Source organism: Cavia porcellus, unplaced genomic scaffold (assembly GCF_034190915.1).
Source record: "Cavia porcellus strain 051 isolate PalLab524CR breed Dunkin Hartley unplaced genomic scaffold, mCavPor4.1 scaffold_4, whole genome shotgun sequence".
Taxonomy (NCBI): domain Eukaryota; kingdom Metazoa; phylum Chordata; class Mammalia; order Rodentia; family Caviidae; genus Cavia; species Cavia porcellus.
Window position 1 is genome coordinate 110,982,469 of NW_026947487.1, and position 14,743 is coordinate 110,997,211.

The window sequence follows — 14,743 nt, forward strand, 5'->3', positions numbered from 1 at the left end:
GAAAAATGTTTAAATATTTTAATCTATCTTGATTTTAACAAAAAGCACTTGGGTCCAAATCATATAAAGAACTTATACAATTAAAAAAGATAAATGAATTGTGTAATAAATTGAATAAAAACTTTACCAAAAATGTAAGAATGGCCAATAAGTAAACAAAAAGATGGTCAATTTCTTTAGTAATCAAGGAAATATAGTCTTCCAAAAAATGTACACACACTTCAGGAAAAGAAAAGTTTTCAGCAGATGCCATTGCCTTCCTATGGAGGACCCTAGAGGATGTCCTATGTCACAGAAAGACCTCCAGACAAAAGAAATTGAAAATGTACACACAGCAATCTCCATGGCCAGGATCACCCAAGCAGCAGCTCACTGTACTAGCAAATGTCTGCCTCCAATTTGAGAACTTCTTGAAGGTTTGGAGGCCAAAGATAATATGTCTTAATCTCGTGATGTCGCCATACATTTACTACTAAAATATTTACATGAGTTTTTCTTCTCTTGACGTGTGTATAGAGCTTCGCTTTGTATAAACAGAAGGCCTTTATTTCACCTTGTGCTTGCATCAAAGTGTAGCTGACAACGAAAGCCAGCAGTCACTGCTGGAAACCAGGGGCTGGTTCTTGGTGCTTCAAGCTTAGATGGGACCACACCACTGGCTTTCCTGGGTCTGCAGCTTGGAGGTGACAGATTGTGAGGCTTCTCAATCTCTACACTTTTCTGGGTCAACCACTCTTAATATATGTCAGCCTGTCTGTCTGTCTGTCTGTCTATGTATCTATCCATCCATCTCAATGACTGTTTCTTTGGAATCTCTAGCTAACACACCACCAGATTCATGATTTCAAGGAGGATTCTTCTAACTTTCTTAACACATACCATGATCACACAAATAAACACCCACAGACTTTCTGCAATATAACAAAATCCAGTGCATAATTATTTCCACTCTGCTAGGACTGAGCAGTCACACAGCAGCACAGGTAAGCTTTGTACCTTTGTGCATCTGCCAGCATGTCCCCATGTGTCACCTTTAAATTGTGTTTTGTACACAAAACAGCATTTTGTATTGAAGGGAAAAATGGCTTATCCTTAATCAAAACAAAATCAAAGCAGAATAAAATAGCAAAATAAAATAAAATTTCCCACACCTGCTTTGTATTTGAGGAACTGAATATAAAGTTATTAATTTAGTGGTTGCCTCCAAGTCATTAATGAGCCAGAAATGAAGTCCAGAACTTAACTTACACTTGCTGATTTCACACCATTATGTCTGATTTCCAAAACACTTACTAATGGAGCATCAGCAAAGTCACTTGTAGGTGCTGCCATTTCTACAGTGCGTCTACAGAGTCTCCTCTAGGGATAAGGAAGCACGCCTGGCTATTTAATAACAGTTCTAGGTTGTGCTACACAAATGGTCTTGACACCACTCTTTCTAAGTTCAAATTACACTGACATTAATTACACATTTGTGTGAAAGTGTCTACTAGCAATGTAAGTACTGGACCCAACCCAGAATTTGAATCAATATTCCATCATTTTACTGATGAATAGCCAGACAGCCTTGGCTCAGTGGCCTCTAAATATAGTTATATTTTTATTAAAATCTTAAGCATATTGACAAGAAATAGCCACGTGAAGCCCTGACATTCTTGAGTCGCCTCGCACTGGTTTAAAAGGGCTGCTGTGACCAAGCTCTGCAAACTGTGTGGCTGAAGCAGAAATTCATCTTCTCACAGCTCTGAAGCCTGGGAATCCGAGGCTGAGATGTTGGCGGGGTCTTTTCTTCATGAGGAAGTAAGGAAAAGACAAACCTGTCCCTTGCTTCTTCCCTGGTGTTCTGATGGCTGCTGGATATTTCTCCTGTCATCTGTGCATGGCTCTGTCACTGTGCCTGTCTGCACCCTAATTTCCCCTTTGTGCAAGATCATCTGTCTTATTAGGGGCCCCTCCACTCCAGCATCACCTCATCTTTTAAATAATTACATCTGCAGTGGCCCTAAGTCTCCAAATAAGGTCATGCTCTGAGTTCCTGGAGTTAAGACCGCAGCATTTGGATTTGCGGGCAAATGGTTCAACTCCAGGTCCTCTTTCTAGCTTCCCTTAATACAGTGTCAGTCACAAAAACCTCAGGCATCTTCCCCACAATCTCATTATTAAAATTAAAAGGGGGGGTGCTTGTCCACTTCACCCCTTCTTGGGACCTGGGGATAATCCTAACTTTGAGTGGAGCCCACCTCAGGTATTGCACCCCAATGGGGGCTGTACCCAGGAGCACTCTGGTCCTGACCACAGCGGGTGCACCACGCTGCTGACCCTCCACCTTCCACCAGTCCCAGCTGTGCATGCAAAGCCAGACCCCTCCCAGCCAGGAAGGGCTTTCCCTTCTCCAATAGAAGGACCAGGGATGAGGCTAGAGAGGCCCTGTGTGCCTCAGGGGCCAGAAGCAAGATGAGGCCAGTTCCTGCCTCCTACCCGGGCCTCTTCCTGACCTGTCCTTGAACACAAGGACAGATAAATGCCAGGTCTCCTGTGATCTTTCCATTGTGGACCATCCTACTCTCATCCCTCCTTCTGTCCTTTCTTTAAACTAACCCAAGGTTCCTGTGAACCTGGCCCCTGGTGTCTTCTCCTCACCAGCTGTCCCCTTTCTGTGGACCCTGGCCATCACTCCCAGTGCCATTCCCACTTGGCTGCCAGCCACTCTTCTGTCTCCTTGGATGTCCCCACAAGAGCACACTGAGCTTCCTTCTTACAGCAGTCCTGCCCTGTCATCACTGCCCGCCTGTTAGACCCCACACCTGTGCCCAGGTGCGGACAGACAGGGTGTCACCTGATTCCACCAGCTCCAGGACCCACCTGAGGTGTCAGTCATGCTCCCTGCTCAGTGATTACTTTTAGTGACTAAATGAATACACAGTGTTCACGGATGGCCTGGGGCTTGTGGATTAGGAGCACTTAGTGACTTTTGGTTTTTATTTAATGTCTGGGCTTCGCACGATCTTAATTAAACACCTTGTTTGACAAAACCTTTCCTCACTGGCAAATAGCCCACAATTAGTCTCATGGTGTCAGAACTGGAAAGTAGTTCAGAGATTTTGTGGGCAGTAACTCTTTCAATTTTTAAACTGACAAATAAGGTCCAGAGATACGGAATGACCTGTCTATGCCCAGCAAGCTTTTGACAGAGCAGAGCTTGAATCTCCATCTCTCTTTCTTGTTAATATCTAACTGTTTCAGCAAAAGCCAGAAATGCACACAGTTTTCCCAACCCACGTTATGCTCCAGGAGATCCAAGCCAGAGCCAGGCCACTGGCGCCTGTTGATTTTATCTTGTATTCCACAGGCTACCTTCCCTTAAAATAAACTACTCAAAATGGCATGGCAGACACACACATTTCTAATGTCACTCAGATAAAGCAATTCAAGCTGTTTTCCCAACCCTCAGTCCTCTGGCTTCTCCCGCCCTAGGCTCCCTTTAAATGCATCTGTATTTCTGCTATTCCAGCAGGAATTTTTCCATCTCTGGACTGCAGGATCAGCCCATGTGCATGTTTATATCAATGTGCAATCAATCAAAGTTTGTTCATTTTAAAATAGTTTTCTTTTTAAATACCAAAGCCATTTTGTGCATTTTCCCCCCAAGCTCTAAGTTTTGAATTGCTGGCTCTTATCCATTGGTCACTTTGGAAGGAAACTAGAAATCTTTCTGATTGCAGATCAAGATTTCCCTTTCTTAGGATAATTGCTATTATTTCATTCTGAATTCAAAAATAGTCTAGTGCTATGGAATTATAAACAACAGTTCTGTAACGAGTTTCATATGAATTGCTGATACATAGCAAGGACGAGGCACATCTAGAAAATGGCCCTTCCGAAAAGAGCAAAAGTTGAATGGGAACCTACAATAAACCCAGATGTGACCAGAGTACATTATGCTGGTGCAGTGCTGTGATCAAAATATTCTGCATTCCTGTGTAACATAAATGAAGGCTTAACATTTAACCGCAGCAAAAATCAATAGAAATAACACAACATTTCTTGACAGGAAAACTTGGGAAATAGCAGCTTTAAAACCCTCAAATTTCTAAAATTTGACGTGTGGACAATTGTACTTCTGTGGCTTCGAATTTCATTTCAATTTTAGCCACACTAGAAGAATGACCTATGACCAGGAAGCCAGGAAGGAGGCTCCATGGTACCCTACTAGTTACCAAAGGGACCCGTTATCTCCATTCTATAAATGGATTAGCTTTGCCAAGGCTGAGGTTAATATAAATGGAACTGCACACTTGTGTCTTTTTGTATCATTTCTTTCCCTCTGCATAGTGTGTGTGAAACTGATTCTAGAACATGCTGTAGGAGTGGTTTGTTTTGCTCTCTGTGTGACGTCTTATTGAATACACCCCAGCTTGTCCACTGTAACACCGCAGACACTCACGTTGGTTTCTGTCTAGACCCATCACAAAATGCTTCTATGTGCACTCTCACCGTCTTTTGGTGAAGCTCTTGGAGCTGAGGGTGCTGGCTGACTGAGTACACAGATATTGAATGTCACCAGCTATTGTCAGTTTTCAGAGACTGTGGCGACTGATGTTTTGCAGCAGTGTATGAAAATTCCCATCACTGAATTTTTCAATGACATTTAATTATTTTTGCACGATTTTTTCATTTTAGCAATTCTGGCGAGCAGACAACACAATCATGTTATAATATGATGTTTTATTTTTTCACTGAATAGGCTACTGAGAACATTTTTGATGTTTATTGGTTATTTGAATAACCTCATCACTAAGCTGCCTGTCTTCACTTCTTGCACATGTTAGGAGCTCTCCTTTTTTGTCCTGCTCTGTAGGAATTCTTTATATCATCCTGATATAGACCTTTCGGCCAAGAAGTGAATGGCAAATGTTCTCTCTATTATTAGCTTGCCTTTTTACTTTATCAGTGATGTTTTCTGATACATAGTCATTTAGAATTTTTACCATTTTTATTGACACAAAAATTATATGTATTTGTGCAGGACCATGTAAGGTTTGATGCGTGTATTTATCGTATAAGATTCAAATCAAGGTGAGTGTATCTTCCTCTTCCAACATTTATCATCTTTTCCAGTGAACTCATTTAAATCCCTTTCTTCCAGCTTTTTTGATATATACATTTCCTCATTATTTTTGTGGGGCCTCCACCATATAAAAGAGCACAAGAACTTATTTCTCCTATATACGTACAATTTAATACCCACTAACCAACCTTAAGTTTAAATGTAGCTTGATTTTTAAATATTTTCCTCTAAAGATAGTGCTTTTTATATCCTATTACAAAATTTTTGCCTGCCCTAAGACTGCGGAAATACTTTCCTGTGCTTTCTTCTATAAACATCATTGTTGTGTCTTCTAATAGGGCTACATTCTCTCTGTAGCTTTAGCGGTAGGGAAGATATTTTAATAGTAACCAGCCCTAAAAAATGTATACACTATGGTGCAAAGACAAATATTTTTGATGCTCTTTGTGCAAAACATAAGGAGAGAAATAGCTTTGGAGGAAAAACAGGAAATAATGCTTCCCCTTGAGTATACACACAGTGTTGTGATCCCAAAGTCCTCTCCAATCAGCCCTTTCATTCTGCAGATCCCCACGCGGTGATTCTCAGCAGGCTCCCACTTCCCCCTCCTAGGAATGCTGATGCAAGTGTCTAGGAAGCTTCTGGTCACATCAAAGCCAAAGGTAGAGAAAAGCTTAGCTCAGGAGCAACTGTGGTATGAAAGCCTTCACTGAGCACTGAGACTTCTGCAAACGGCTGACACATTCTTCTACCTCTTCAAAAGGAGAACACAGAGACCCTTAAATGTGAACCATTACACGATACAATATCTAGAGTATCGAAAAATACGGAACATGCAGATTTTAAACAAAGACATGAAATATATGAAGCTGTGGGTTCCTCAGCTTACTGAAAGGAGGTACCTGAAATAAACTATGGAGAACTTAAACCTGACAGCGGGAGGCACCGTGCTAAGAGTCCTTGGTTCACTTTAGTTTCCTTACAGAACTTCAGTCAGAAACATACTTTTTCCCTACAGTGTGCTTTGCCACGATTTTGCAGTTGGTTCCTTTCAGATAAGAGTGCTCCTTAGAATTTCCTTCCTTGCAGTCACATTAAAAAAAAAAAAATGTTTATTTCCATGCGCTGAAAATTGGTAATGTGGACAAGCTCATCTTCTATTTGTATCTGCAAAAAAATGGAATGAAACTATTATGAAGTGTGGAAAGGGAATTATTTGCCAGCAATAACACGAATAAATTTAGTCAATGTTTGATGGATGGCAATGCCCGCTTGGTAAATAGGAAGCCAGGAAAATGCACGGAGCTGGGCCCTGGCAGTCACTGCGGTGTGAACTGCTATATAACGCCAGCTAAGCACAGGGTGGAGGGGAAATAACTGCTGTCACAGTCTCCTGATAAAGACACTAAACAAAGATATTTTAGTATCTTGGTGCTGATGATTGAAGTAAAAATGCAAACTAAAACATTAAGATTCCTTCTTACTCCAAGAAGAATGGCCATCATCAAGAAGTCAAATAATAACAGAAGTTGGCGATGCCTAATGGGAAAAGGAACACTTTTACACTGTTGGTGGGAATGCACAAGCACTATGGAAGTCAGTGTGGAGATTCCTCAAAAACTAAAATTAGATATTCCATTTGATCCAGCTATTCCCCTTCTAGATACCTTTCCAGAAGAGTTAAAGACATCTTATTATACTGATTCATATATATTCATGTTTATAGCAGCACAGTTCATAATAGTTAAGTCTTGGAAGTGGCCTACATGCCCAGGAAGAGATGGATAGATAAGAAAAATGTGGCATTTATACACAGAGACATTCTCCTGCCATAATGAGGGTACAGTTGTGTCATGTGTTGGGGAAAGGGTGCACGTTGAGATCACAACATTAAGTGAAATAAATCAGACACGTGAGCTTAAATAGTCCATCATTTCTGTTATATAACAAACAAAAATATAAACAAAGAGCAAAATAAAGCTAGATACTAGAAAGCAGGGCAACAGATCTTTTTTTTTTTTTTTCCAAATGGGAGAAGGGATCAAGAGTTGGAAGGAAGAGAGGGAAAGATAATAAATACAAAAAGAATTGAGACACATTGTGTACATATACCAACTCCACACAAGGAACATAAACATTAGAGGATGAAAATATTCACTAACAAAAAACGAAGTAACATGTAACCAAAAAAGTCCACTAGCTTCACAATGAAAAGTCAGAGTCCAAAGCCCGAGTTCGGGATAAGCAAGGCACAGCGGAATCCACACAGCCCAGTAGCTAAACCCCAAGTCTGGGTCTGGATTTTAGAAACTGTAGTGGCTCCTTGTTAGGGTTCAAATGCTTGTAATGTCCTAAAAATAATTGTTTTTTTAAACCTAATTCCCAATGTCTCCCTCTCAAGAGGTAGGCCATTTGTTTGTTTGTTTGTTTAGGTGCTAGGTATAGAACCCAGGCCTTGCCTACACATCTACTCTGATACTGAGCTATGCATACTCTCAGTCCCTAGAGCTGGGGCTGTTAGGAGGTGATTAGGTGAACAGGTTTGGTGTCCTTACAAGAAAGGCCTAAAAAGGTCATTTCCTCCTTCCACCATGTGAGCGCTCCACAAAAGCCACCTTGAGAAGGATCTGGGTAAAGAAGAACAATGCCAGGTTAGATAGAGAAAGGAAACAGAGACCACAGGAACTGTGAGTTTCTTTGCATGTATACTTTTGGTGAAAATGAAATACCTTTAATTTGAGCTAAAACAAAAAGTTATTGCTTTGCAGTTTTGTTTGCAAGAAGACAGGCTCTAAAATGTGGTAAAATTTATATTGCATTAGCATAAGTCACCATTTAAACAAAATTTTACTTCTCACTTGAATGTAGTGTTTTATCTTACCTTAATAGAAATTCTGTGCAATGAGGTTTTATGCACACACACAATTTTTTGGAAACACAATCTTGATTTTAAGCAATCATGCTTTTAAAGGGTAAGATAACCTTTGCAATTATAAACAAATTGGTTACTTTATTTTTACCAAGTTAGACTGAGGCCCCATGCCTTATCAAACCAAAAAGGAGCATCCCTCACACTCTGGCTGTATCAGTAAGTAAGTCTCTATCAGGAAATTCCACTTTATCACCACATCACTCAGAGTGAAGCAGACATTGATTCTCCTGACTGTTTTTCTTTCCTGGATTGTCCTTTACTTTTAACTTAGTAATGATCTTCTTTGACACTGTGAAGGATAAAAAGACAGTCAGCTCTACTGAGATGTTCCTTTACGATTTTCACCTTTAATAACATACTTGGAAAGGTTTTTCTTCCCACCCCCCAAAAGTACAGCCAAGCCTATCAGTTTCAGAATGTCTTCCAGATCTGTGTGCTTTGTTTCACCCAGCATTCTGCAAAGGCTCCCTTTGAGACGGATTTCAGTGCCCTGTGGATCGAGAAATGCAGCTGCTATAGAGGGTATCGCCACCTCCACATCTCCCACTGATTTCAGCCATTCTTTGATGGGTCCCCATGCCATGGCATATGCACAATCACACTGTCAACCAGCAGGTCCTTTAGAACAATGTCGAGGGAAAGGGCCAGCCAAGGGTAACCAACTTAAGAAGTAAAACAAAGATGCTGCAATGCGCTTTGTGAAAGTGCCTCTGTCCCAGGTTGAATTATGTGCCCCCCGGTGGTAGTGGAGCTGCAGTCTTATTTGAAAATAGGGCTTTTGTGATGTGACCAGATGATGTCAGGGTCATACTGGATTAGAGTGGGCCCTCAATGTCGTGACTGATCTCTTTCTGAGAGAAAGGAAAGGGGATCTGGGACACAGGGTTGCAGGCACACACAGAGAGGCCAGAGAAGGTTGGGGATGTAGCTCAGCAGCATAAGCGCCTGCCTGAAAAGGACAAGGTCCTGAGTTTGATTCCCAGTACCAAAAATAATTAATTAATTAAAAGAAAACAAGAGAACTCCAGAAAGCAGTGATGCTACCTCAATCTAAGAAACACCAGGAGCTGGAGAAGGCAAGCCCTTTCCAAGAGCCTCCAGAATGAAGATGGCCCTACTGGTACCTTGATTTGTTCATGCATGTGTGTGTGTGTGTGTGTGTGTGTGTGTGTGTGCATATCTTTTTGAGAAAGGGTCTCGCTATATAGTGCAGGCTGGGCTTGAGCTCACTTTGTAGCCCAGGCTGATTTCAAACTTGCAAGGAGCCTCCTGCCTCAGCCACCCAAGCGCTGGGATTGCAGGTGTGCACCATCACATCTGGTTTGATCCCTTGATTTTGTCTTTCTAGCCTCTAGAGCTGTGAGAGAACAGATTTCTGCTAATTGAGCCACTTTTTTCAGTCTCCTTTGTTGTGGTAGAAGTTAATAGAAGAGTCTTTTCTCCTATTTAACAATTTGCCAAGTAGTTTAATTTTGTTAAGTATGCTTCTGAATGTTCCAAGCTGAGCCACTCATAGAATTTAGAGGCCTCTATCAAGATTCAAGCTTCATGACTCTCTATGTTCCATGTGCTAAGCAAGAATCAAGCCTAAAAGTAGACAATCAAAAACACAAAGAGGATACATGTAACACAATGTACAGAATCCACAGCTCTGAGCTGGAAGTAGGAGTGTGACCTGAAGCGGGATGAGGTGCTGAGACCCCAGTTTGCCAGTCTCCAGGGATGGTTTCTGACCCCAGAACTACTGAGGATGAGGAGCTTGCACTGTTTAAGCCACTGTGCCTGCGGTGTTTGTTGCAACAGGCCTAGAGAAGCACACATCTCACCACGCATAGAAGAGGTTAAACACAATTGCAATTAAGACCAGCATGGGGGGCTGGGGATTTAGCTCAGCGGCATAAGCGCCTGCCTTGCAAGCAGGCAGTCGTGAGTTCAATCCCCGGTACCGATAAAAATGAAAAAGACAAAAAAAAAAAAAAAAAAAAAAAAGACCAGCATGGACTCGGACTCCAGTCAGACTCCTGGAGTGACACAGGTGTGATCTGAGCACAGCCACTCACTGTCTCTGGAGGTGAATTGGGCACGACTCCCCCACAGGTCCTGGAGAGGGAGCTCCACATGATCCTTAAGATTCCTGGTTAGAAGGGGGACCAGAGGAAAAGGGCCAGAACCAAGAAGTCAACTGCAAAATGCACAGACAGGGTGAGTGGGAAAAAGAAGGAACAAGAAAAGAAAAAAACAGCCAAATTGAAACAAACAGACAAAACATTGTGCAAGAAGTGTGCTTCCAAACTGAGGTTCTAAGACAACATGTAGAAATTTAGTGCTAAGAGAGACACCCAACATCACTGGCACTCTAAACAGGCACTCACTTCCGGTGGTGTTCACTTTATAGAACTAAAACAAGAATACTGAAGCACAGTCAACCAACAGTAAAAGAACATAGTCATTAATACAAAATGTGCAATACACAAGATAAGCTCAAGTGTGGTCTCAGCCGAAAAGAAAATCTCAAAAGGACTCAGCAAAATATCAACATAACATTGAAGATCAAACAGAATCCCTTAACATACATCAGTCCTTAACAGAGTATACCTATAATTTATGTCTATGTCTATGTCTCTATGTTTATATGTACATCTATATCTTATATGTTATAAGGTTTGCTGTCTACTTTTACTCTTGCAGAACCAAATATGAAGAGCCCAGACCAGTGCTTTTCTTGATTAATAAAAGTAGCTTCCTTCTATAAGAACCCCATTGTTACTCCAAAGAAAGACATTGGATTTAGGAATCTGCAGTCAGAACTGACCTAAAAGTTGAAGCTCCTTAGCTCCAGTACACGGCAAAGGAGAGCCAGGATTGTGGGAAGTTAAAAGACAAGAAAGGCTCCTGCCTGGCTGTGTGTTTTCCATCCCTGCCCTGAAAGGATGAACCAGAGTACATGATGCTGACCAGATGAAAAGTAGAGGAGAGTTCTAAGTGAGGGAGAGGGAACCCAAATCCGGCCCTCTGAAAGTCGTTTCTAGTCACACTAGCAATGTGAGGCCAGAGATTCATTCATTTAAAAGATTCATTTTTCCCCAACATCCAGTTATGTCATGCCTTCCCCTGAGAACCCAAAACAAATTATCTCGGAGGGAATTGTGCTTGTTGGGTTGTGCAGCCTAATAAGGCCTCAGTGCCATCCTCACTCTCCGAGGCCCCACACGCCTCACAGGAGAACGTCCTGGACACTCTCTGATAAATTGGTTTTCTAATTCCAGCTCTGCCACTGGCTACTTTGGTTTCCTTGGGTTAATGATGTTGCATCTAAAACTGTTGGGATGAGACCAGCTATTGTTTGCATCTCATCTCCTTGTGTCCCAGCACTTCCATTACTTGATTTCATGGTGATATTAAAATATACACCCTGAGGTAGTCTATGTGTGATATAAAAGAGCATAGGTCAAAATAGAAGGATATAGGAAAAGTCTCAAAATAAACTACAAATTAAAATGAGGGATTATTATTGTTCTCACCATCCCATATCACACATCTTCAGAGAAGACAGGGAAACCAGTGATTTCCCTTCCCACACATGGTCAGAAGTGTGCAATTACCAAGGGCATTTCCTTAGGTTCATGAGCCTTTGCTCAGGAGAAAGCTGTTCACTTTTCTCACTAAAATGTAATTAGTTTAAATTATTTTATATGCCATTTTAATGAAGTCTTTTCGGCTTCTAAGCCCAAGATAATCCAGAAGTAACAAATTAGAAGTGGCAAATACCAATCAACAGTGACAAGAGGCATCTGGGAACAAAGAGGCACTAAAACATACTGCAGACACACAGCACCCACCACTAGCACCTCAGTAACAGTGAAGGTCATTTGTCGCGTGGGCGGACATTGACACTGGTGAACACGGCCTCGTGTCACTGGGAAGTGAGGTTATATTTAAAATATTCCTCTTCCTGAGTTTGTGTGTGTAACAAATGTGCATCATTAGACAAGTCTGACTTTAAAGATGACAGAGTGACACGCAGTGTAGGGGACGTGCTGGCAAATTTAGTCTGCTTCCACCGTGCCCACTGAGAAGGAACTGGACCGTGAGGTGACCCTCTGCGGATGTGTGGGTTTTCACTGTGGAAGGGTGGCCCTGGCTGTGAGCGTCAGCACCCACGGGGGACAGACCTGGGCAAGGAGAGAAGAATGGAGCAGCTCCCTGGACCGTAGATGTGGGGTGCACCTCAGGTTGCTGTGGGAAGCCGCCTATGATGGCGCCCATTTCCTGCTTCCGGGTTCTTCCCGGCCTGAACAAGCCCGCCAAATTGTCATATCTGCCCAGTTACCCGTGACGCTAGCCTATCAGCTTGTTAGGCGCGCTTCTCTGTGATTGGATACTGCTTCCCCTTATAAGAGGTTGTTCCTGCCCCCAATGGCGGAAGAGGAAGCAACACCGAGGGTGGCGGACCTTGTTAGGTCCGGTTCGCTGTACGTAATAAAGTTTGAGAGCTGATCCTGCTCGAGTTTGGTCTCCTGTCTCCCGCGGCTCCGGTCAGGTTGCCTCTGCCAGCTTTGAGGTCCTGACTCAGCTCCCTGCCGAGAAGCCAGGCACAGCCTGAGACTTGGAGTCCCCAGTGTCTCAGTCGCTTTCCTCTCTGCTGGGACACAGCATTCAACACCCACGGCATAAAGGACGAGAGGCTTCTTCTGGCCCACATTTTCCATCCATTGTCAGCTGGCTCCAAGGCAGAAGCAGCACGGTGGGAGGGACTGCGTGGAGAAAACGTGCTATTGTCCTAGAAACCAGGAAGCTCAGAGAGAGAAGAGAGGAGTTGGAGAGTGAGACGCAGCCTTCCGGGTCAAGCTGCCCGTGCCCTGCCTCCAACCGGGCTTCCCTTCCAGCTGCAAGTGAGCCATGAGCCCTGATCCACTGATGAGGAGCACACGTGACCCAGTCCCCCTCAGCCTACACACGAGGCTTTCTGGGGACACCCCTGACCTAAACATAACACCTACCGCCTTCCCAGTCATTTCACTTTAAAATTTATTTTAGCCTAAATTAGTTGCAGTGAAATTCTCTTTCTGCAGACCAAACAATTCATCACTAAGATAAATCGGCAAAAATCTCCATCATCAGAAAAACAATCCAGCCATCCAAAGGGATCGATCCTCCAGTGACTCCAGATGGTTGACAAATTGTATATTTTGTGTGGTTTACCAAAGTGCTTTTTGTTCACTATGAATGTGTTTCAATAAACTATCCAAGCTTTCATCAAAACAATATGGTTCCCCGCCTCAATAACTAGCTTTTCATAAGACAGATTTCCCCAATTTTATTTCAAAGATGTTTCAATAAGGGAATTTGATCAGAATGACGTGAAATACACTGTTTTTCAAATAATGTGCTTATAACTGGTTTTAATGTGTCTCAACCCACATCTTTCTCAAGTTGAAAAATTAAATCATTGTAATAATTACAGATTTCAAAAAAGCCCAGTAATGTTTTTGTAATCAGGAAATCCATATATTTAGAAAAAGTAAATCACATTAGCATCATAGATAGTAGATTTTATTCCTGGAAAAAGTCATTAGTGTGGTTAAAATTTCAGAATTTTGAAGCTCAGTGATTTTTATCAGTTAGGGTCAAGATAGGAATACAGAGGTTGCTCCACACAATTTGATAGATTGAAGATGTTGGAAGATGTGAGAAGCAAACAGGGACAGAGGCAAATGGAGATCAGCAGGCGTGGCTGAGTTTATGCAGCACACCCAGGTTACAGACATCAAGCAGGAGGCCAGGCCCACCTGGCCAAGGAAGAGCTAGAATAATTAGGGAGACACAGCTACAGCCGAGACTCCACACCAGATGATGAGCAAGAGGGACCTATTCATGGCTGTTTCACTGGCTGCTCTTAACTGGAAGGCAGTTGGCAACGGAGCCCAGACAGGATAATGTGCAGAAGTCAAACCCTGCAAACTGAGCAGTTCACAGGAGAGCTGGAGAGGGCTCCAGGGTCAAACAAAGACCCACCACAATGATTGTGCAGATTTCTGCACATTAAAAAGGTGTCACAGTATGTGGAGTGACAGAAGGAACTGCTAACTGCCCCCAGGGATGTTGGAATGCTATATAAATAAATATATGACTAAAATATACAGGATAATCCAAAAGCTAAAAGGAGAAATCAACAAATATCACATGCATATTATTGCCAGGGTTAATTTGCCCTGTGAGCAAATATATTACAGATTGTCATGATAATTATAGTATTGTCTATAGTTACTGCAAATTCATAACTATAGCTTCTATTGATGAAATATGGTAGAAAACATCATGATCGCCTCGCCAAAACCCTGTTCTCTCATTGTTCTTAGCCTTTATGATTTTGATGGGCACAACCCTCTCCTGTAGGAAGGTTGAGTGAAGATACATTTAATCCACTCAGAGAAGTCCTGTCTATAACAGTGAGTGAGAGATAGGCTTCAACCTAAGCAAAGGTAACTGTCTCATGACATTCATTTGGCTATGGAATTGGTGGGTATGGAAGTGTCAGTCAGTGATTGTCAAAATGAAGTCCTATTTTCCTATGCACAGAGTCAGTGGGTCTGACTCTTTCTTGTAATTTTCTGGACATCATGAGAGTACTCAGCATGAGGGTAACACACAACATCCTACAGATACCCAGAGGAGGCCAAAATAACTGGATCATAAAAAAGTGAATGCAGTTTTGATCAAACCATGTCTGAATTCCATTACTT